Source organism: Papio anubis, chromosome 14 (assembly GCF_008728515.1).
Source record: "Papio anubis isolate 15944 chromosome 14, Panubis1.0, whole genome shotgun sequence".
In the NCBI taxonomy this organism is placed as follows: Eukaryota; Metazoa; Chordata; class Mammalia; order Primates; family Cercopithecidae; genus Papio; species Papio anubis.
In genome coordinates, this window is record NC_044989.1 from 14,467,555 (window position 1) to 14,493,413 (window position 25,859).

The following is a 25,859-nucleotide window of genomic DNA, read 5'->3' on the forward strand; positions in this document are numbered from 1 at the left end:
TTTAACCTGAGAGAAGACCTCAACTAGTTCACTCTATACAGAAAACCTGCATTTTTTTCTAGACTAGAGAGACTCAGAGGACAGAATTTACATAAACCACAGCAGCTGTAAAGTGAAGGGAAACTTCCAGAAAGATGAGAGGCAAAGCCCTAACTTCTATGCATATACTCTGCTCCAAACCTCTGTCTGAACTCTAAGTTTTGCATACATAGGGAAAACTTCAGGCACTCAAGCTAAGGACAAATGAACTGAACTAAAGTTTGAGCTACCAATGGAATGCCAACAGAAAGACAGTTTGAGCCCAATCAAGTAAATTGTCAGCTAAAACCACCAGAAAAAGAACATTTTTTAGGAATACTACAACAGAATCTAAAGTTTTCATCACATAAAAATTCCAATGTCCTAGAATCATAAAAACATTCTTTACAAAAAAAGAGGAAAATATGATCTTTGAATCAGATAGATGAGAGTTTAAGTCTTAGGACTAGCCATGGGATCTTGGACAAGTTTCTTAATTTTCCTAAGCTTATAATTTCTTATCTAAAGTCTTCTTAATTTAAAAAAAAGAAACTGAAGTCAACCTCATTTTATGAAGTCTCGTGAGAATCACAGGCAATAATGCATAGAGTACCTGCCACATAATAGCCGTAATCTGGTATTAATAAAGCACTTGGTCAACTCTGAAGGGTAGGTTGGAGCTTATCTTCCAAAGATATGAATTAGTGATGTTTACATAAACTAATTAAATTAACAGAGAGAAATTCAATGACACATGTTGGAAATTGGTTTGATGTTATAAGATTTTGACACCATTGATTCCATCTTGAGTTGGATTACATAGAGAAATATGTCTTCTCTAGTTCTTAGGAGATCTAGACTAATCTGGTTATCTCCTTCATCCTCAGTGAAATAGTCATCGGAAATTATTCTGTATTTATTAAGTGATCTGTTTAGAAAAGAAGTTTGGAAAAAGAGGGAGACTTCCTTGGGAATTAAAATGTGTGTTTGTTAACATTCAAAACATAAAAGATTATAAAATTAACACATTTTAGTAAATATATAGTTTCCCACCTAGCTTATTTTCTAGTGCTGTACCATCATTGATGACCAGTGCATAGTTTCTATTCAGATTGATCAGACTTTCAGAGCAGTTGAACAAAGCAGCTTTCCAGTGATTCTTCAACAGGACAACACAGTACATTAGAAATAGTTGGAATTTGGAATTAGATTAATAGTTGTATCCCAGTTCATTTATTTACTAGCTGTGTAGCTTAGAAAAACGTTTTAACTTCTTTGAGTCGCAGGTAAAATAAGGTTATAGAAACTTCCCTACAGTTCTTTATATGTATGTATTATGTGTGTGAGAGCAAAGTGAAATAATAACTGTAAAGATGACATATAGGTGCTTACAATTTCCATTGATGAAACACCAAGAGGCAAGATTCTCAAGTTCAGATGTGCTATGGCTGGAAAAAAAGTGAAAATGTTTGGAGACTTTTCTAAATCCTTCTCATCTTTGTTTCATATTAACTCCCCAGATAAGAATCAGGGTGACTTTAATAGCACATTACTCACCTCATCTCTTCTTTATTCCTTATCTTTCCTCAGAGTTCACCCAGCTTCACAGAAAAGTCTAAAGGCAATGCTATGGGTTGAATGGTGTGAACACTAGACTTTTCATCTCTTTGCCAAATGCCAGCTCCAGAACTACCATGCTCTCCCTGGTTATCACCTTCCCAATAGACCACCCTTCTAAGCACTTGATAGTTGCACATGGTTTCTATCTGTCCTAAGTGTTGACTTTTAAATGACTTTCCTTTTCATTTTTTTTATCTCTTATAGAATCAAAAGGAACAAATATTTGAAACCCAGTAGCAGGACAGTGTTTCTGATATGTACTGAATGGCCTTGTCATTTTCTTGACTGTTTTTAGGCTCGCTAAGATTTAAACCTAAAGTGTCTCCTTTAAAACATCTCCACTCCTTTAAAACATTAATCATCAATTAGAACACATTCAGCAAGACCACTGACACTTTTCACACCATGAATTGAATTCTCCTTGTAATAGAAAACTAAACCAATATCTTATTGTCATATCAAATTCAGTTATTTTTGCTCAAGTTCAATTTAGAACAAAGGTCAACTGAAAAACAAAACAAAACAAAAGTCAGATAACAACCAAAAGAGAATTTTAAGTTGAGAAGGCATGTTGTGTTAACTTGCTAGTAACTGGCCATGCCATCCAGGACTTAATCTTTATTCAAAGTTTTCTGTGATATTGTTTTGTACTGAAGAGGTCCTAGCAGGTTAAAGAAAAGGGTACTTGCTGCATGCTGGGGGACAATGATGGTGAATTCTGGATGATCAATTGGGTCCATCTAGATTCAATCATTTATTGTTAAAAATCACCTCAATAGGTTCTTTATTGAAATTGTATAAACAAGACTTCTGCATTCATCTCCTAGGGCTACTATAACAAATTATCACAAACTGAGTGGCCAACAGAAATGTGTTGTTTCACAATTCTGGAGGCCAGAAGTCTGAAATCGTGGTGTGGGCAGGGCTGCTGCCTTCTGGGACCTCTAGGGGAGAATCTGTTTCATGGCTCTCTCCAGCTTCTGGGGGCCATGGGCCATCCTTCCTGTTGCTTGGCTTGTTGGCACATCATTCTGATGTTGGCCTCCACCTTCATGTGGGGTTCTACCTGTGTGTCTTCTCTGTTCCCTGTGTCGTCTTCTTGTCTGACAGTAGATTCAGAGCCTGCCCTACTCTAGTTTGATATTATCTTAAATTATATCGGCAAAGACCCTATTTCTAAATAAAGTCACATTCTGAGATTCTGGGTGAACCTAAATTATGGGGACATGACTCAATCCAGTACAGCTTTTCTTGGGAAAAATGAAAACATGTGACTGGGATATATGCACAAAGTAATTCTATCCACTTTGATTCTGCTATCTAGGGAAAATAAAAAAGGTGGTAATGGGGGGTGGGAGGAGTTTGCCTTGGTAACCGGAAAGTACTCACTGCGGTGGCTGTAGCTTTCTTTAACTCTATGTGTTGACCAGAAGGCCACGCTTCTAAGCAACTAGGAAAGTTTTCCAGGTCTGTAACCTCTCTCTCCACCTGCTCTTACTTTTCCTGTGGCAACAAGAAGAGAGAAAGGCTGATGTCAGGTTCTTTCTCAATGGGTCCATTAAACTGCTGGGACTCAATAAGAGTCCTCAACTGTGTAGTTCCACCAGCATTATCCCCAGGGGAACCGAAATAATGAATGACAGTGCCTTGCATAGTACTAGTACAGAGAAAGAACTGGATTTATTTTTATCAAATCTAATTATGAGACATTTCTTTCAAGAAGAACCTTACATTGTGATTAAAAAAGAGAGTTGAGTAAATTGGCTGATGATCTGGTAAGAAATGACTCTATTTACAAATTCAGTTGAATGAGAATTTCCCACACCACTTTCATGGAACAAACTGTATATGTTGCAGAATCGATAACCCATGCTAAGGGTTTAAATTGAATTTGTCTGGTCCACATATAAAATATGCTGATTCTGAGCAACCTCTTGTGCCTAATTCCATATTCTTCTAATTTACTCACCTCTTTACAGTTTTAAAGATATTAGAGATCACAAGTGTACCAGTGAACAAATGGTAATAATGATATCTACCATTATTTCTTGAACACCTCATGTATTCCAGGCACCGTAATTTACATTCAACATATATTGCTAAATTCAACTTCTGAGGCAAGAGTTATCATCTCAATTTTGTAAATGAGGAAATTTAGGTTTTTAAACACCGTGGTTTTTCTTCCATCATGCTACACTGCCTCACCATTCCTGACACAGATGGGGGTGAGATGTCTTATAAGGCCTACTCAAAATACTGGCCCCTATCTCATCAGGACCACAAAGTTAATAGTTTCTAATGTAACATTCATATCATTTGTCAAATTTTTGTTACTCCCTTGAACAAAATCAAAGTGAATTACTTAATCTCTCTAATGCCTCAGTTTCCTCACCTGTCAGGTAGGAAAAATAATGCTCATCCTCCAGGGTGGTCATATAGAAGGTTGTACTAAGAAGAGCTCAATAAATTGAGATTATTATTACATTCACTGTGCTTTAGCCACTGGTCCACCATTCAGAGAGGCTACTTTCACACGTCTTTCCCAAAATATCATGTCATAGTCATCACCAGTCCCTGAGAGCAGGGTGTGCAGGTGGTTAGGTGATAGGACATGGAGCTGGGAGAGAAGGGGCTTAGGGCCACAGATAATCTTCAATAATTTCAACAAGTTATTGAAATCACCTTGTGAGCATGTAAATTATTCTGTCCTTCTACTTAAATTTCCAGATAGTGCTGTGTTAGGATAACTTGGAACTCACAGCTTCCGCTGCTGGACAGGAGAGACGCAGCTGGGGGCAGACAGCAGGACCCCAGTCATATATATTCAAGGCACTTCCAAGAGCTAGCCTAGTGACTTCTTTATTAATTATACAAATAAAGTACTTCATTGAGAATAAATATATTGCAACAGTAATCTGCAGCAGGAAAATTTTGTTCACTGATTTCTCAGTTTAAATATATAACATTTGAATCCCCCTGCTCTCATAGACTGTTAGATTTGGAAAAGATTTTAGAGATAATTTCATTTAAAAATAAATATTCACTTTATGGATAGGATAATTAGAGCTCATGGTTAAATGGTTTGCTAAAGATCACGGAGTTAATTTAGAAAGAGTTAAACCTAGAAACTCAGTTTTATTTAATTATTTTTAAATATGAAGATACCCTCAAGACAGGGTTTCTCAACCACGGTGCTATTGGCATTTTGGAGCTGGATGATAATTTGTTGTGGGGGGATGTCATGTGCACTGTGGGATGTTTAACAGCCTCTCCCTGCTCAAGAGATGCCGGGAACAACCTCCAGCCCCTCAGCATCACAATCCGAAATGTCTCTACATGTTGCTCGTGAGTAAAATCACTCCAGTTGAGGAGGACTACCTTAAGACTTATTCTGGAAATCAAATGAAATAATGAACATGCTTCATAATGAACTGTTGCTTAACAATGAATTGTTGGACATTTACCAGTGATTGTTATTAGGTCCAAGGATTCCGTTATTGAGTTTTGTTTTCACTCTGTCATGTAGGAAGTACTTGACTGAGGGTGAGATAAACCCCCAGTGTGGAAAAAGGAACAAGAGAGTTCATAGAGCTCATGTGGCCTTTGGAAATAAACCATGGGATCAGCTCAGAATGGATGAGATCAGATATCTACTATGCCTATTATACCCTCACCTATTCATCTTCAGTCCATTAATTCTCAAGCAGTCCCTCTTCAATGCTTTTCTGAGGTCTTCACCCTGGGTCTGGGGTTGGTTGCCTTTCTCTGTATTCCCAAGCTTCCTATACATTTCTCAACTGCTGCATTCACCGCATTGAGTTACAATGATTTGTTTACATGCCTGTCTCTCCCTGTAGACATGGATCTTAGAGGAAGTGACTGTGTTTTATTTGTCTTTATATACTTATCAACTCATGCAATACATGACCTAGAAGATGATCAATTAATATTTGATGAATAGGTAAATGAGTGATGAAATGATTTTTAAAAATAAAATGTGTAAGAGTTCTCCTTTCTCCACATCCATGCCAACATTTTTTATAATAGCCACTCTAATTGGTGTAAGATAATGTCTCATTGTGGTTTTGATTTGCATTTTCCTAGTAATTAGTGATGTTGATAATTTTTTTCCATATACATGTTGGCCATCTGTATGTCTTCCTTTAAAAACCTTTATTCAGATCTTTTCCTCATTTTAAATTAGATGGTTTGTTTTGCTATTGAATTATCTGAGTTCTTTATATATTCCAGATTTTAACCCCTTGTCAGATGAGTAGTTTGCAAATATTTTCTCCCATTCTGTAAATTGTCTTTTCTCTGATTTTTCCTTTCCTGTGCAGAAGCTTTTTAGTTTGATGTAATCCCACTTGTTTATTTTTGCTTTTGTTGCCTGTGCTTTTGGAGACTTGTCCAAAAATTTCTTGTCCAGACCAATGTCATAAAGCATTTATCCTATGTTTTATCTATTAGTTTTAAATCTTTGGGTCTTACACTTAAGTCCCTAATCCATTTTGAGTTGATTTTTTTGTGTATGATAAATTGTGCATATAGTATTTTAGTGGTAATGTAAATTGGTACAACTGTTATGAAAAATAATATGGAGGTTTCTCAAAAAACTATGACCCAGCAATCCTACTACGAGGTATATACCCAAAGAAAATACAATCAGTAGCCAGGCATGGTGGCTTACACCTGCAATCCCAGCACTTTGGGAGGTCGAGGCAGGAGGATCACAAGGTCAGGAGATCGAGACCATCCTGGCTAACATGGTGAAACCCCATTTCTACTAAAAATAAAAAATAAAATAGCTGGGTGTGGTGGTAGGCACCTGTAGTCCCAGCTACTTAGGAGTCTGAGAAAGGAGAATGGCATGAACCCAGAAGGCAGAGCTTGCAGTGAGCCGAGATTGTGCCACTGCACTCCAGCCTTGGTGACAGAGTGAGACTCTGTCTCAAAAAAAATAAAGAAAGAGAGAAAATACAATCAGTATGTTCAAAGAGATATCTGTAGTCCCATAATTATTGCAGCACTATTCAAAATAGCCAAGATTTGGAATCAACCTAAGTGTCCATTAACAGATGAACAGATAAAGAAAATGTGATATATATGCACAAAGGAAACCATTTGTCCATAAAAAATACGGGAATCATGTTTTTTGTCATAACATAGATGATCCTGGAGGACATTGTTTCGTTGCTGTTGTTGTTGTTGAGACGGAGTTTCGCACTATCGCCTGGGCTGGAGTGCAATGGCGCGATCGCTGAAGGATATTCTTAAGTGAAATAAGCCAGCCAAGAAAAACAAACACTGCATGATCTCACGCATACATTGGATCTAAAGAAGTTGATCTCATAGAAGTAGAGAATAGAATAGTGGTTACCAGAGGCTGGAGAAGGTAGGGAACTGGAGGGATAGGAAAAGATTGGTCAGTGGGCCCAAGGTAGAGTTAGATAGGAGGAATAAGTTCTGTTGTTCTATTGCACTATTGGGTGACTATGGATAACAATACTGTATTGTATATTTCAAAATAGCCAGAAGTTAGGATTTTGAATGTTCTTACCACAAAGAAATGAAAAATGTATGAGGTGATAGACATGACAGGTACTCTAATTTGATTTTTCTGCAATGTATCACAACATCACACTATACCCCATACATATGTACAATTATTATGTGTCAATTAAAAACAAAATAAAATGAATGTTTAAGCTTTAGAGATATAAAGTCCATTTACTTTAGATTATGAAAAAAGCAAAGAGTTCCCAGGTCGGGCAAAGCTTTTTCTCTGAATTTAGCTGGACAAAGAAGAAAGTCAGCAGGTAGCTGTCAACAGCATCAATTCAAACAGTGTTCTGAAACATCTCTGAAATTTAAAAAAAAATGTGTATATTATAAGATGAAATTAATCTACAATATTCTATTTTATGAAGGAGTATGTGGTTAGAGGGAATACTAGTTAGGCAAGGCTCAAGTAATAATAGATGTTCTCTAAACTCCCTTCTTAGGAAGCTAGATCCATTTCCCTGCTAAGTATTATTTAGCCAAGACGGAAATGCAAGGTTTGACCAGAGAGGAAGCCCCTGGAACAACAGAGGCTGAGCACAGCCACAGGCTTCTACTTTTATTGCCTCCCTAACCCACCTCATGCCCATGCAGAGCTCAACTTCTCTCAAAAAGTGGGGAGCAAATATTTAAAGAATATCATTCTGGCTGGACTCGGTGGCTCATGCCTGTAATCCCAGCACTTTGGGAGGCCAAGGCAGGTGGATCACTTGAGGCCAGGAGTTTGAGATCTGCCTGGCCAACATGGTGAAATCCCACCTCTAATACATATATATATGAGATTATATATATATCTATATCATATATGTATATACAGTTATATATATATTATATATCATATATACACACACACACACACACACACATATATAAAAATTAGCTGGGCATGGTGGCACATACCAATAATCCCAGCTACTCAGGAGGCAGAGATCGTGCCACTGTGCTCCAGGCTGGATAACAGAGTGAGACTCTGTCTCAAAAAATAAATAAATAAATAAATACTTGAAGCAAGACCAAATCATTGGCTTGGCCCCAGTTTTAATGTAATTGCCTGTATTATCACAATTAAAGAAAGATCCTGGGATCGTACTGGGAAGAACATAAACAATGGAAGGTCAGGAAAGGAAGAGCTAGTGAGGGAGACTTTGAAGTAGACATCTAAGGGTTCTGTGGGCCAACGGTGGCCTGTTGGACCCTTAAAAGCATTTATCATCTTGACAGTGGGCATGGAGACTAAGGCTGATGCATGAAGCCATACTCAGTTCATGAAACTACCAGTCTTTACCTGACTCCAAGCTTACCAGCAACCTTGACTTCCTGTGTACTTTGTCTATGGGGAGTATATTGTTTAGACCAAAAAGAATAGGCCTTTCTGACAATTTTCTTTCTCTTGGTAAATGCACAACATTGTTCCTGGTTTACATAAGTGAGTTTACTCAGTAGGAATTGACCTTCCCAAATATGATCAACTCTGGAACATTGGTAAGTTTGAGTTTCTGGACCTGTGGGACTAGAAGGGCTAGATCTGAGACTTCTGTGGTTTCAGCAAAGTAAATACCAAGCAGTGAGGCCTTGTCATGGCCAGTCTTACTCTACCGTCACATCGTCCTTGCCAATGCCTTTATCTCCACTTTCTCCGTGGAACACTAAAATATCCATCCTTGGGATTCAATCCAACTGTTTCATAACAAACTGCAATTATAAACTCCTACATGATGTCACAATAGCATCAGTTCAATCATGATTTTCTTGCCAAGTAAGCTCCCCTGAATATAACTATGATTGTTTTTCTGCAGAAACCACTCCATCTGGGATGCATGGGCTCTGAGAGAGCAGTGCATCTCCAAATCTGACAGACATCCAACACAATTCACTTGAAATTTTGTTATCATTCTTTTTGTTTTCTCTTCTTTAAAGTGCCAGTCCTCCCCAAGATTCTGGGAAAGGTTCTGATTTTGTCATTTTAAATCTGTTCTTTCTCTACAAATAAGATCTATTCACTTGCGATTGACAAGTCTTGGAAAATACAAAAGAAAAACTTAGACTGACTAATGCATTTTTAATATTTATGGGCGCAAAGCATATGTGTGTGTTTTGTCTACTGCCTAGTGTTTGGTGGAACTCGGAATGTGAAATAATAGTCGCTTGAAAAACCTATAACTTGTAAGGAACAGAATAAACACTTTCCCAGAATACTCTGCAAAATGATTAGCTCCATATTACCCCATGCAGGGTAGATTTGGAAGTGCTGCATAAAGCTGAAATAAACACCTGAGTTCTAAATAGTGAGATGATCAACGCAGTCAAGTAAACGTTGAGATCCAGAAATATCTGATGAGTTTTTACTTCCTCACCTGCCATCTCTCTGCTGTCGCCTTCTTCCAAATCGTGCTCAAATTGGTTTCTTCTAAGCTCAGGGGACAGAAAAGCTTCTGAGCGGTTCAGCAAATATCCCAGTGTTGCTGACAAAACCAAATAACTAATAGTGCTATCTCTTCATTGACAACTGCTGCCTCAGTTATCAGGGTCTGTCAGCTTGCTCCTCTCGGGTGTGCATGCACTTCTGAAACCTGTGCCTCCACCCCTGCCATTCGCTGGTCACCTCTAATGGGCAGCAGAGCATCTTTGTTACTGTGCATCAGCATGGAGTTGTCAAGGAAAATGGCCATCCGTAGGAAAAGGAAAGACAATAAAGCTTCATTCGCAGGATTTTCACAAAGGCGCAGCCACATTTCAAAGCCAAACTACCCGAAGTAAAGGCAGAGCACAGCTGCACCTTCCCAGTGATGGAGCCCAGGAAGTGTCAAGCACATCTGTTAGCTCCTGTTTGGTTTCAGTAGTAAACCTGCCAGAGCTCCCCATCAGCAGTTGTTCAGCTCTGCTGAAGCTGTCGTCTCACCAGGTAATTGAGCTACCTATGATGCGCCACACTACACTTTATTGGGGGAACATAACACTGTGGCAGAGTGTTTAAATATTTTCCCCATGGAAGTCACATAGTAACTATTACGGCTGAATTCTTAGATTTTTGTTTTGTAATGATTGCAATTTTTATTGCATTTCTTAGTTTATAAATGACTCTCCTGTACATAATCTTTACATTTTAGTCACCAACCAGCAAAAGGTGACTATTGTTATATAAGTGCAGAAATAAAGGCTCACTGAGGATAAGTAAAATTTGCCTCTGATTACTCAAAAAAAGAGAGAGCCAAGACTCCTATCCTAGACCTCCAATTTCAAATCTTGCTCTCTTCCTATCTTGGAACTTACAAAGTCTAAGCAATCAGAAGGCACAGCTCAGCAGCTGTGGTTCCCAGGTTCTAACTTGTTAGGCCTTGTATTCTCCTGCAAAAATTATCCTGAAAATATCTAATTTGGACCTGAGATATTTTTGAGGATTACTGAATCTGCATATTATACAATGTATACACGCACACACATGGCCCCTTAACATATATATGTATGTGCGTATTAAACTACTGAGCTTTTAACATTTCTTTTTCAAGCAAAACCATAATAGACAAGTTGGACATCTGTATATACTTGGGAATGAAGATGAGAGATGTGTGGCTCCAAGAACTAGGAGATATAGATGATACCAGATCCAACGTAGCTGCTCCTGTACCGGATCTTACTCAATGATTTTGGCACATCCAAAGAAAGAACATGCCATTTTAAATGAATGTTGAACACACAGAAGGGAAAATTGCCATTACTCTAGTGGGAGGAGAAACTAGAGGACCATTCCTTGCAGGGAGGTTGGTGCCAAAATGCTTCACCCAGCAAATAATAGTTGCAGCAGGCCTGGTGCTGTGTCTGAGCATGCAGAGATAAATGAGGCATGGAGGTGTTTTCCCGGAGCTCATAGAAAATAAAGCAAGCAGCTAACAGACCAGTATGGCGCAGTGTGATAAGTGTAATGCGAGGCGCACTCAGAGAGCCATGGGAAGCCAGCAGACGGACATTAGTTCAATCAGAGCATTCCAAGGGTTTAAGAAAGAACCTTGGAGGAGAAAATTCTGGGAAAGGAAAACAGTAAGTGTGTCACTAGCACAGTATAAGGAATAAAGAGCATTGATCAGATTTCTGTGTCTGCAGTGAAGGGTGCATGGGAGGAAGTGATAAGAGATGGATTTGATGGACTTAGAAAGATAATCTGATGCTGGTCATGAGGTTTTCCTACTGGTCACCAGGCCATGGGGGAAGGGGTGGGGATGGACACAAGTTAAGCCTCTTAAGCTTAAATTTAAGGGGTATCATCAAATTGCTTTTTAGGAATATTCTCAGCAGCGCACTTAGGATGACTAGAATTGGGTGAGATTGGGATCCTATTTGCAGCAGGTCTGAAGAGATGTGCTGCAGGTTTGAAGTCAGGAGGTTGCACTAACAATGGAGGAAAGCAGCTGTGAGTGAGTGACACTGTGGGGTAGCCACCCAGCCTGGAGGCTCTGCTGTGTGCTTTCTGCACTCAGACAACATCCACAGAAGCCAAACTGGACCCACTGTCCTGCCTCACTATCTTCCGCCCTGGGCCACAGTAAGCGATGCCAGGAATGGACACCTGACTAAAGCTGAACCAGTCAGAAGGCTTCTGTAAGACTTCAGCCTTGAGCTGGGGGAAAGAAACTCCTCTACCTATTAAGACATACAGCAGGCAGCAGACATTTCTCCCAGTGAGAGGTGACCTCATAGCAGGAGAGAATAAAAGTGACACACTGAACAAAATAAGGGTCCAGAGATGGAAAGCAAACTTTTTGGATTCAGACTCTACAAATCCCAGAGATGATAAAACCACATCAGCCTTGGACATGCCATCGAGGCCGATTATCCCCTCCTTTTCTGCTTGTTTCTTTCATTTGGGATTTAGTCATTTGCAACTCTCTGAGGTTCTTAAATTAAATACTGGGAATGAGATGAAGTGGGACAGAACTGGAAGACCTGAAAAAAATGGAAATATGGGACACAGAAACAAGAAATGTGGCAGGTGCATCAAGCTTAATATACAGTATATCAGGGTTTGGCAGTTTCTTTCTATAAAGGACAAGTAGTAAGTATTTTAGGCTTGGAAAGCCATTTGGTCTCACTTCAACTACTCACTTCTGCTGCTGTAACATGAAAGCAGTCAGGCATATGTAAATAAATGACAATGGCTGTGTTTCAATAAAACTTTATTTACAAAGACAGGTGGCTGGTCAGATTTAGCCTGTAGGCCATAACTTTCCAACCCCTAACCCGCACAGTTTACTTTCTTTTGCATTAATTCCAAGCTTATCAAGAACTCTCTTTTTGCCAACTATAGCTCTCATATTACCTTAATATTGAGATAAAGAGGTATTATAGATTAAAGGGACAGTCACCTTTTTACTTGGAAAAGGACATCTCTGATTATCTGTTTAAAAATTGGCATCTGCTTTGTATACCAGTTTTTCAGTACATGAGTGAATATTTGGCCCCAAGTGTTAGCTATCTGTGGATATACCAAGAAAGTGCAGGTTCTGACCCCAGAAGCCTGGGTACCAGAACCCAAGCGATGTCAACTTCATTGAGGCAATGCCCCCAGAGAGGCTGCCTGCCTTCTCCTCCTCATGTCCCCTCTGCCACACAGAGGGCCACCTCCTCTCATGCAAACTTTATCAGAGATTGCATTGTAATAGAAACAATGTTCTTAGTGATTCTGTAAGAAGCAGCAGCATTAAGAAGCATCCTGATATCCTATTTCCAAGAAGTTGAATTTACCCCCTGCCTACTCTTTCTTACACTTTCTGTTCCATCTTAATGGTTTTGACCTTCTGTTCCCCCTGTTTCAAACTGTTAAAAAGTACCAGATGCTAGATTGTTAACTTTGAGCATATCTCTTAGCTTCTCTGAATGCCATGTGCCCATCTGCAAATAGAGGAGCTAATCTCTATCTCACAGGGTCACTTGGAGAATTAAATTAGATAACAATTATGAGAATGCCCATCATTGCAGTGTCTGGCCTGTAGTGCTCAGTGCACACACCATGGTCCTGGAGGCCAGCAAGTGAAATATGCAGCCTCCATGGTCCTTGAGCGGAAGGCCCCATAGAGAGATGCTCAAGGATTATTCATTCAATAGGTTGTTTATTCTGCACATGTGGTCTGGGACCCACTGGAACAGGACTGATCTGACACCCTGCATGACTCTGAAGAAGAGAATCTAGGGAAACCCTGGCATGAGTGCTTTTGTAAATAAATGTAGCAACAGATGGGTGGAGTTAGATATTTTGTCAACATAGAAATCACTTTCCCAAAGTGAGTTTCCCCATCTAAGGATAGCACTCTTAATTTCTACAATTAAAAATACCTGCCATATGTTAAAGTCTCTTTTGTAGCAGCTTTTAAGTGAAACTACACATTCTCCAGAATTGTTTGGTATGTAGAGGCAACTAGAATTCAACAAGTCAGGAGACCTGGATTGTGGTTCACCCTGCCCTGGCTCTCAGCAAGGGGCTCTAACAGAGCACTCTCCACTCCAGACCTCATTTTATTGTGTACAAGTACACAAGTAGATGATTTTTAACACCCTCTGTGTAGTGAATGTCTGACTAAAATATACTGCATTGCATAAAGATGAGACTGAAGAAGAGAGTAACTTTCAGAGAAAAATCCTGTGCATGTCACTGTTGCAGTGGAGTATGAGGGTGTGCATGTAGGAGTTAGGGAGGATGTGTGTTCGGGGCAGGCAGGGTTCAGAAGGGTATGTAGTTTGGGTGCAGCCTTCCTAGGATCACCCAGATCACTTAGCACCATGTTCTCCAACTTTGGAGTTAGAGAGGGCAGTGAACTCCCAATGAATATAGCTCAGATGCCTTGTCAGTGACTATGCAATGCCATGACCTTCAGAGCCAGGCAGACCTGGATTCAGATCACAGCTTAGCCACTTATTTCCTTTGTGAACTTTAGAAATTTATCTAATCTCTCTGAGTCTCTGCGAACTCATCTTAAACATCGGCATCACATACTGCATACTTTCCAATGTTTGTGTGATGATAATGAGTTTTGAATGATTGCCCATGTCACATGACAGGCCCTCAAAAAATGCTAATGATGACAAATGCAGTGCTATGTCTGCCCCTTCTCCCCCTCTGCTGCTTGCTCTGTAGTCTGGGTGCTCACTGCCTCTTACCTGCCACTAACCTCCTAGTTGGTCCCCCAATGCCAAGCTCCCTCCTACCCCAACCACTTCTCTATAGCAATCTCCCAAAGTGTGTTTTTATCCTTAAAATTTTTCACTAGCTTTCCACTGCTTAAAAAATAAAGCCAAAACCTAATAATATGGCAAAATCCTTTCAAAATCTTTTAGCCCTCATGCCGCCTTCATACTAACCCTATTTTAGCCTTCCTAGGCTGCCCATATTTTCCCACAGAAGCCAAGCTCTCTCACTTCCCAGCCTTTGTTCAAAGTTCTCACCCCTGCAATGTCATCACTGCCCTTTATCACTCACAGAAATCCCATTTTTTCAATAAATAGCTTCAAGTAATTTCTTCAAGAAATATTTTCTCAAGCTGAATTGTCACTGCATTCATCCATTCACCATTCAGTGGCACTACACATTTGTTGACTATCTGCTATGTCAGAAACCATAATTGTTCATAGGAATATAGAAATTGATCTCCCATCTCAGCTTTTGAGAGTGCCAAGTCTGATGCCAGACAGGAGGATGTGGTCAGCCCATCAAATGCCACATGGTAAACACCACCATGGAAACATATACAAGTTATCTTGGTGGGGTCCAGAGGAGGGAGAGAAAACTCTGCCTGGGCTGGCAATGAACACTGTCACTCTTTTTCTGTAACTTGGCTCTGTGTCCCCACCCAAATCTCACCTTGAATTGTAATCCCCATAATCGCCACATGTCAAGGGGGGGACCAGGCAGAGGTGATTGAATTATGGGGGCTGTTTCCCCTATGTTGTTCTCATGATAATGAGTGAGTCTCACGAGATCTGATGGTTTTAAAAGGGGTTGGTATTTCCCCTGCTTACACTGTCTCTCCTGCCACCCTGTGAAGAGGTGCCCTCCGCCATGATTGTTAAGTTCCCTGAGGACTCCATAACCATGCAGAACGGTGAGTCAATTAGACCTATTTTCCTTATAAATGACTCAATCTTGGGTATTTCTTCATAGCAGTGTGAGAATGGACTAATACAGAATCTTGTAAACTGTCTTTTGGCACTGACTTGGTTACTGTGATTATTTATGTAGCTGATTCCCTCATAGATATTGGAACTTCTGCAGTGTGTCCCTCTGAACCCTGGCCCCCCAACATAAGGTCTGAGTGTGCTTAAGTGTGAGATGGTGCAGGATATTCTGTCCTCGGCAGTCAAGGAGTCCCGTGGGGACTAAAATGGTAACAGGACTGGTACTTGGCTTTAGCTAACCTCCAGGTCAAGATAAAAGCTATTGGGGAGCCCCAGCCCCAATATTCAACATGGGTTCTTTTCTATTTCCCTAAGCATCGGCTGGTCTGAGAAATAAAGGGAAAGCACACAAGAGAGAGAAATTTTAAAGCTGGGTGTCCAGAGGGAGACATCACATGTCAGCAGGTTCCGTGATGCTCCCTGAGCCATAAAACCAGCAAGTTTTTATTAGCGATTTTCAAAAGGGGAGAGAGTGTATGAATAGGATGTGGGTCACAGAGATCACATGCTTCACAAGGTAATAAAGTATCACAAAGCAAGTGGAGGCAGGGCGAGATCACAGGACCACAGGATGGGGCGAAATTAAAATTGCTAATGAAGTTTTGGGCACACATTGTCATTGATAACATCTTATCAGGAGACAGGGTTTGAGAGCAGACAACCTGTCTGACCAAAATTTATTAGGTGGGAATGTCCTCATCCTAATAAGCCTGGGAGCGCTACAGGAGACCAGGGCTTATTTCATCCCTTCAGCTTCGACCGTAAAAGATGGCCACGTCCAAGGTGGCCGTTTATAGATCTACTCTCAGGGGTGCATTCTCTTTCTCAGGGATGTTCCTTGCTGAGAAAAAGAGTTCAGCGATATTTATCCTATTTGCTTTTGAAAGAAGAGAAATACAGCTCTGTTTCGTCCGGCTCACTGGCAGTCAGAGTTTCAGGTTACCTCCCTCGTTCCCTGAACATTGCTGTTATCCTGTTATTTTTTCAAGGTGCCCAGATTTCATATTGTTCAAGCACACATGCTCTACAAACAATCTGTGCAGTTAACGCAATCATCACAGGGTCCTGAGGCGACATACATCCTCCACAGCTTACGAAGATGACAGGATTAAGAGACTAAAGTAAAAACAGGCATAGGAAATCACAAGGGTATTGATTGGGGAAGTGATAAGTGTCCATGAAATCTTCACAATTTATCTTCAGAGATTGCAGTAAAGACAGGCATAAGAAATTATAAAAGTATTAATTTGAGGAACTAATAAATGTCCATGAAATCTTCACAATTTATGTTCTTCTGCCACGGCTTCAGCTGGTCCCTCCGTTCGGGGTCCCTGACTTCCCGCAACAAAAAGCTGTCACATTTAACTTAGCAACAATATTTAGTAAAATGGACCAATGCCAATGACAGAAACACCCTTTTCTGTTTCAAATGGCAAATCTGTTTTTTTCATCATTAAGAAAGGAAATCAACCTAAATTCCAGCTTAGTTGATTTCACGCCACACTTGGCAAGGGCATTGATAAAGCCATCTATCTGTGCAGGTCTGGTTGGGTGCCCACAGGTTTCTGACAAGTACCCAGAATGACATCTTATACAAATATCTTAGCCAGAGTCAAAGTTTCAGGAGACTCACTCCTCAAACTAGCAATACTTCCCTGAAATTTCTCTGAGACTGATTAAAAACAATGACAAGCAAACTATGAAACATTTTCAGCCACTGTCATTATATACACTATAATGTGTACAATGGTTCACAATTTACAATTTCCACATGCCTCTTTTTATTTGAACCTCACAAATTTTAAAAATGTCATCCCATTTTATAGGAAGTGACACATAGGTCAAGTGATGGGAGCAAGGCCACACAGCTGCAGAGTTCAGGCACTTTCTGCAACCTGGACATACTCCTTGTGCAAAAGTGAATATCAGAATACAGAGACCCTCAATTTCTTGCAACATCCAATGTCACCCAAAGCTACAGCTTCCTAGTTTTTCACTATATCTCCAAGTACGAGTTCACTTCCAGCACTGTCCCTACAAGCCATCAAGGAGAACTGGAGGTGCGGATATCCCAGGGAAATGAGAGATGACTTTAAGATACAGAAGGCCTCACATGAAGGGGAAAACAGACTGACTTACTGTGCCCTCAGAGGCTAAAACTAGAACCTAGGAACCAGTAACAGGCAGACAAGGCCAAGCTCCACCTAGAGAATTCTCTTCTCCTATGTTTACAGCCAATAACTTTGAGAAGTAGCCAGCTCAAACTTCTGAGATGCCCAAGCATCCTGTACCTGGGATTCAAGCATCAGCTGGGCCTGGACTATGAACTCTTTTTAAATTCATTTGTCTACTGGGCTTCTGCGGTCCTTTGTTACAACCTATTGCCTGTGGAATGTAACTGCCTCTGCCTTCCTGGGCTTATCAGTCAGAGGAGGTGTCATCAAAAAAGCGTTTTCCTTATCTTGATATCTTGGTGACTCCAGAGGTAGGTGGACAGCAAGGCCATCCTCCTATGTTCATGTTCTCTCTCTCTCTGCCTCTCTCTCTAAATATATATCTCTCTCCCTCCCTTCCTCCCTCCCTCCCTCCCCCACCACACACAAACACACACACACACCCCTCTTGTATCTCCCCCAGGTAATCAAGTGTTGGATTATATAGGTACCAACAAGCCTCATCACCCATGTGCTATAAAACAGCTCAAAAACTCAGTGTCATTCCTAAAAGAACATCAGCCTCTGGTTCACAAATAATTCTCCTGCTTTTTAAAACTCACATATGGCCAGGTGCAGTGACTCATGCCTGTAATCCCAGCACTTTCGGAGGCCAAGTTTGGGTGAATCACTTGAGGTCAGGAGTTCAAGACCTGGCCAACATGGTGCAACCCTGTCTCTACTGAAAACAATTCAAAAATGAACTTGGAATGGTTGCGGTACCTGTAATCCCAGCTACTCTGGAAGCTGAGGCAGGAGAATCGCTTGAACCCGGGAGGCGGAGACATCAGTGAGCCGAGATTGCACCACTACACTCTAGCGTGGGTGACAGAGCGAGACTCTACTTCAGAAATAAACAAATTAAAACTTATATGTATATCTGCTGTTGATTCACCTTGGCTCCAAAGAGTTAAAGAAACTAATGACTAATGGAAATTACTGAGTTTGCAGGATGGCAGATAAGAAAAGCCAACTTGCTGAAACACTGAAACTCCGTCTGCTTATGAGATAAAAGAGCTGGGGGCAATCCGATAGAACCAAGATGGCTGACTGAAGTTTGTGCAGAAACAGTTTGCTGATGTCACAGCAAGAGAAAGAAAAAAATCTACAAAATAGAAAGAAGAAAAAAAATGTAAATTCCACATGTGATGAATTTACACATGTGACCCATGAGTTAACATGAAGAGATGACTGTATATGCCAAAAGACATTCCATACCTCTCCTTTCCTTCCACCAATCACCTGCTAATCCCAGTAACCACCCCCTAAACCTTTTCTAATAAAATTACGGCCTTAAAGCTAGCACCGGCAGACAGATTTGAGGCTGACACTCCTGTCTCCTTGTAAGTCAATTTTTAATATAAAGCTTTTCTTCTCTCGGAATCTCCGTGTCATAGTATTGGCTGCTAGTCCTTTGGCAGCAAGCCCCCTTTGCTTGATAACATCAATGCAACCTGTGTTTTATCAATTCTGGACCTTTTATCACATACATTAAATGATAATCTATTGCATGTCTATGTCAAACAAAGAAATTTATATTAACAGTGGAACACTATTTGTCCCTTTACTAAATGCCTGCTGCACATCAGGCCCTATGCCAGGAATTTTACATACATTATACCAGTTCTCATCCTGCAAGTTATAGGGTGCCCCGTGCATTTGCCAGATGCTAACAGAGATTATGTTCCCTGATAACAATAGAGCTGGAATTCAACCTTAAGTCTGTCTGACTCTAAAGATGGTCTTATTCCCAATGCAATATGCTGCTGCAAACATTCCTAAATGTGTAGCCAGAAGTTTGGATTCCAAGTTTTAGATATAAAGGCCACTTTTATTTTCAGAGTTGCTATTAAGAAAAAAATTAGGGTAGGTGAGGAAATATGACCAGAGAATGAGGTCCCACCACCAGGTTATATGGCTATTTATTACAATGCTGATTTTTTTTTCTCTCTTTCCATTATTTACTTGTTCAGGGAGCTAGAAACAGGAAAGCAGCCCTAGCGATTCAGCAGTTATTTAAATAGAACAGTGTGGGGATTGTGCACTCAGTCCACCATAATTGGAAACTGTTCCTACCGTGCACCAATATTTCAAAAGCAATACAACCCAATTCTCTGACCCATGAATCAGAGTTTTCCCTTCTACCAGCATGAAAGATTGGGGCCAGGGAGAACTGGGAGGAAGATTTCTCTTAGGCACAGATTTTGCAGAAGAAAGCTGACAAAGAAGAATCTCGTTAACTGAATTTTAATTAAATATTAGATTAAATTAAAGGTATGGCATTAGCTATGCTCACGTGCTACAAAACATACTCTCCATTCGGAAAACTGAGTCACATACCTCTCTGGCCAGTTATAATGGTCCCTGTAATTCAGTGTCTTGAAATATACTCACTTTGCTACAATTATTTATATCCAAGCAAGACTAGTTGCTGGCAAAGTCATTGCCTTTCAAATTCATGTTAATTCTTCCCTGCTTCAAACATAATAATTTCAATTCTGGTATCCCTGTCTGTCAATCTCATCTTTGGGGAAAATGAAATTATGGGTTTTGAAACTGAGCAAACCTGACCTTACTATATTGCACTGGATGGAATATTTTATTTCTCTAACCTCAGTTAGCATGTCTTAAATCTGGTCATACATTGAATGGGCATTGAGAGATTAAAGGAGGTGATGTATATAAAAGGGCCGGCAGCATCTGATACCCAGTGGCTACTCAGTAAATACTATTTCTGCTCTTTCTTTATTCTCTAATTGAAGATGCAATGAACATTTTTGTGTCATACTCTTGTTTCTCTCAAACATATAAATGCAAACAAATTTTCATGTTATGTGTACCTATATTCCAGGTACTTTACATTTATTATCTTGCTTACACTACATTGTGAGGTTGTCAACATTATCTCCATTTTACAGATGAAGAAACTGAGGCTTACTAAGGACGGGTAGCTTGTCTGAAGTCAAACAGCTAGTAAACAGCAGAGCCAAGAATCAACCCAGGCCTGTCTGTCTCTAAAGCCTATGCTTACTTATTCTTTTAAAAAAAATCTTCATTCCAGCACAGCAGTTCTCAAATAGTGGCAATTTCATACCCCAGGAGATATTCAACAGTCTGGAGATATGTTTTATTTCTACAACTGTGAGGAGAGGGGCATGTGATGTTACTGGCACCTAGTGCTTGGCCAGGGATGCTGCTAAACATGCTACAAGGCACACAGCAGCCCCCCATGACAAAAAAATTATTTAGTCCAAAATGTCAATAGTGCTGCTATTGAAAATCCCTCCTCTGGCATTTATCAAAATTGGTCTTGTTTTAATATAAGTGAATGTAATATCCTCATACTTCTGAATTTAGATGTTCATTCTTTATTGATGAGCAGGCACCAGAAGATTGTATTTTTCTAATCCTCTGCAAGACAGAGATTTTCCCACAGTGTGCTACATGTTCATACTGTCAGTTTCACTCATTTCCACAGCACAATGTCTATTGTCTCATGGTTTCCATGGTAAAAGGTCTATCTGCTGTTTGCTTAGATTATTTTTTGCTTGTTCATGCCATTTTGAAAACACTTTTAAAAATGAAACTGGCAAGGTCAAATTTAATATATTCTTCCCTGTTTTTCTCTTATTCATTTTTTCTTGCATAAAAACCTATAGCATGCCTCAGAATTTAAATGATTCACAATATCTATAAAGAGTGTACCAGTTCTAAGGAATGCTGGAAATGATTACTTATTTTACAAAAGTTATATCTTACAAGATATAAGGTACTTTGGGCTCTAGTTCCCTCCCCAGCTTCATTTGACAGACAAGGATATGGAGACCAAATAAATTGTGATCTACCCAGAAACAAACAGGTAATTAACACAGGGCCAGACCAAGAGCACAAGTATGCTGTCTCTTGGGCTGGTGTTTTCTTCATCATGCACTCTGGATTTTATGTTGCAAAATCCAATCAATATACACACACTGGGGTGTACAGACTCATGGGCATACCCACATGCACACACACACACAGACATTTAACTGCATTTTTCCTTTTTGTATTTTTAGAAGACTTCAGTGATGGTTGCCAATCTAGTAACTGAAAACCTAAAGTTATGATATAACTGATATCTGCTCTACAGAGTGACTAAGAGGAAATAGGGGCTTTGAACCACTTAGAGTCCAAGATAAGAGATTGAGATATGCAGACTAATTACTCCAGACATCTGAAGCCCCAAGTTGGGTTTCTGGCATTGAATAAGCCTGATATAGCATGCAAAGAGTGGCATGGGGCTACTTGCCATCTCTTATCCCTAAGCACATCCCCACATTTCCTCCAAGGTTTCTTCCATGAAACATAAATAGGACAGACATATTGCCAAAGGTTCAAAAGACATCAATGGCCTCCCATTTCCTAGATCAAAGCTAACATTTTCAGCGTGGGTATAAGCTGGTCTTCTATCTCTAGCCTTCCCTAGATATACACCCGCCCCTCATCTTTATGTCTAAGAGTTTCCCAGAAGGTTAACTCTCGTAGATGCTGGGACAAGTTCCTCTTGACCTTCCATTCTGGCCCCTGGGTGAGTCTCACTTCTTCTTCCTCGGCAGCCAATAATGTCTACTAGCAGCACTGGCCTCTCTGGTACCCTCACCTGGAACAGAGGGAGGGATCATTCTCCTTAATTTCCTCCAGCAAACTTACATCCATGTTTTCTTAAGAAGATATCACTGAAGATGAAGGATCTTAATAAACAAAGAAGATAATTTAGCAGCTTTTAGAAGTGGTCACTCTTAGGTTCCAAAACAGAAACAGAGCCGCAGAATCAGGCTCTGCTCTTACCTAACTTCTTGTCAGGAGCCAACTATCCCTCTACTCAATACGCTTTCTCAGCATCTCCACATCTGTGAGTTTAGACCTAACTCTCTTTCTGCACAAGTAGAAAAGGAAATCTCCGCTCCCTACTTCTAAGAACCATTTCATTTCCTGCTCCAGGATGATCAAAAGTGAGATGATCCATTCCTACTAAGTATGTCCTAGCCAGAGAGATGTAATCTGACCACTGCCCCTAACTTAAATAGGAAAATGGCACTTGCATATGTTAAAGTTTCAAAAGTTTGGATTGTCCATTCACAGCACCATGTTGCATCAGTCATACTCAGTCCAGTTCTTTGTAGCTGCCTTTCCTTCAGTCTGAGAGATGTGTGGCCTGACTTTCACCATGCTCTGGGGGAAAATAGGCTGTCTATTCCAAAGTCCTTATTTCACATAAGGAAAACGAAGCTCAGAAAGGGCTTGTCTAAGGCACCCAGCAAGTCAACAGCAAAGCCCAGACTAGAACTCGGGTTGTCTAAATCCCAATCAAGCATTCTCTTTCTTTTCATATGTTCCTGAAATCTCAATAATGGAAAAACTTTAATTTTATATGACTATAAATACACATATTAGTAGTTAGCAACTGAACGGATATGAAAACCCCAGGAAGCACTGAACATATGGAAACTAAATCTGGGTCACAATATTCCTTGGGGACCCATCATTTCTTGGTCTCAAACATAATAACTTAAATGGGAAGGTAAATTTCAATGGCAAGGGTACAATACACACTGTAATTGATTTAGAAGATGTATTTAGAAGTTGTTAATAATGCATGTAAGATGCTGAATATTATTTTTCTCATTATACATATTTAAGAACATATAGTTTTTAATAGCACAAGATATTATACTGTTATCAGCTCATATAAATGACACTACTCACCAGTTACATGAAGCCCAAGGGAAGACATATTTTCTCTGTCTGAAATGATCATGAGAGCAACATTCTAAAATTAAAAAATAAAGTCCATTCTGAAAGACTCAAGAATTAGTCTTAATTCAAAGTGAATCTATCATTCCTTGTAACAAAAACCTGAATATAGTCCATTTATGTTACACAAAGTTAATTTTTCCATGTGACCTCCATAGTTAGTTTCCTGCCTTTCCTTTTTAGTAGAGTTTTACTAGCAATAATCAAATTGGAAATTTCTGTCCTTTATTCCTTTCAAGGTAAGGAAGCCTTTTAACAGTTTTAGATACCATTCAGCTGCACGTTTAAAAAAGAAACAAAAAAGAAGAATTAACAGCTACAGGAGTGCTAATTAGGTTAATTATAAAACTTGATTGAGTGGTGTTTGGTCAATAAATTTGGAGCAAATACTACTCTGTCCTGGAAGAAACCACCCCAAATACTATTTATGTAGGCTCTTCAGCCAAGGATGTTCACTGCTTTGAATCTAGTGATGAGAAAATAGTTGTCTTAGTTTGCTTTGTGCTGCTATAACAGAATACCACAGAGTGAATCATTTATAAAGAAAAGAAATTTATTTCTCACAGTTCTGGAGGCCAGAAAGTTCAAGAGCTTGGTGCTGGTATCTAGTGAGGGCCTTCTTGCTGTGTTATCCCATGGTAGAAGGGCAACTGAGCACAAGAGACAGAGAGAACACTATGAGAGTCCCTTTTATAATGACTCACTATCATGAAAACTAACCAACTCACATAATAACAATATTAATACATTCAAAAAGTCTTCACCTTCATGATCCAATCACCTCTTATTAAGCCCTACCTCCCAATACTGCCACATTGGGGATTAAGTTTCTAGTACATGAAAATTTGAGTGACACATTCAAATCACAGCAATGGTTATACATAAATTTATATACAGAAAAATTTTCCCTGAAAAATAAGCCCCTCATTGTCAATCAGTTGAGGGAAATACAGAGGAGAGCAAAAAGCCAGACACAGAAGTCAAACACTTGGCTTGAAATTCTCAAACCACCATTTACCAGCTGAGTGATCTGAGACAAATTACAAATCTTTCCTGAACCTCAGTTTTTATATTCATGAATGAGAGGCAATAGGACTGTATTGTATCGCTTTTGGAAAGACTAGAACCAATATATTCCCTTTTCCTCATTGTTTGACATATAGTATCCACTGACACATCTTAGCTCAATTCTGAGGAGAAAAACAACTACCCTGTGAGCAAATGGAGTTTTCAGGAAGGCTGTTTATAACACCTCATGTCTTTTGATATCATACTCCCCCAAAAAGGTTTGTTTGTTTGTTTATTTATTTTTATTTATTTTTTTTTTTTTGAGATGGAGTCTCGCTCTGTTGCCCAGGCTGGAGAGCAGTGGCTGGATCTCCACTCACTGCAAGCTCCGCCTCCCGGGTTCACGCCATTCTCCTGCCTCAGCCTCCCGAGTAGCTGGGACTACAGGCACCCGCCACCTCGCCCAGCTAGTTTTTTGTATTTTTTAGTAGAGACAGGGTTTCACCATGTTAGCCAGGATGGTCTCGATATCCTGACCTCATGATCTGCCCGTCTCGGCCTCCCAAAGTGCTGGGATTACAGGCTTGAGCCACCGCGCCCGGCCAAGGTTTATTTTTTTAATCTAGAAATTAGAATGGTGTTTATAAGAGAAACTCTAAATTATTTCTTTGATTCTTTATTTTTAAGAACCTTTATTTAATTTTTTTTAATTCCTCTTCCCAGATGAAAACTTTCTGGTAGTGCTGAGGACCAAATAACTTGTCATGTCCAAGATATCTGAAAATATGAAAGGTCAGTCATCATCTGCCCACAGATTATTATATACAAAACCAAGGGAGTGATCTGAAAAGAAATGCCATGTAAAGAAGTCACGTTTAAGTAACTAAGCAGACTATCCACATAGCTGGTCAATCTGAGTGTGTTAGATATCAAGCTTATGAAAAGTGGAGAGACCAGACTGGATATATAAGTGTTTGAACTAGGAGGCAGAAGTTGAGAAGAGAAGCTTCAGGACTTTATTTCAGATCCCTACAAATTGAGTGGCCAGGGAGCAGCATGCCAATCCTGACATAAAATAGGCCAAATAATTTGCCGTAGGATTCTTTCAATGTTTAGTTTCTCAAATGGAATTAAAGTATTTTTAATGGTTCCAAATGGAGTAATATGTATTAATACCTGTTAGAAATATGTACATCTTTTCTTCCTTATCTTGATGCATGCTCAGCTATGAACAAATCATTCGGCAACATGGCATATCACTTGGAAACAGGGCATCTTCACTTGGTTCAAGTCTATTTTATAGCTTTAATCCAAAGATTGCTTAACTCCAGCAAATTTCTCAATCAATATAGGGACCTCCATAGTCTGAGCACATCAGGTTGACTAAGAAGCAGGGTTCTAAACTTCAAGATGGGATGGAACATGGCAGCAAGTTTGTATCTCATTCTTTAGGTATATGGAGGGAAGAGTTGACTTGACTTCACT

The 25,859-nt window shown here is 39.8% G+C and overlaps 1 long non-coding RNA gene across 1 annotated transcript; it reads right to left on the reverse strand.

Moving 5' to 3' along the window:
- Positions 1–272: 272 nt before the first annotated feature.
- LOC103876740 lies at positions 273–24,708 on the reverse strand. The gene is made up of 3 exons (XR_636103.4): positions 23,319–24,708; positions 3,028–3,141; positions 273–1,466 (listed from the first exon to the last, which is right to left on the reverse strand). It is a non-coding gene; the product is annotated as an uncharacterized LOC103876740 (long non-coding RNA).
- Positions 24,709–25,859: the final 1,151 nt, after the last annotated feature.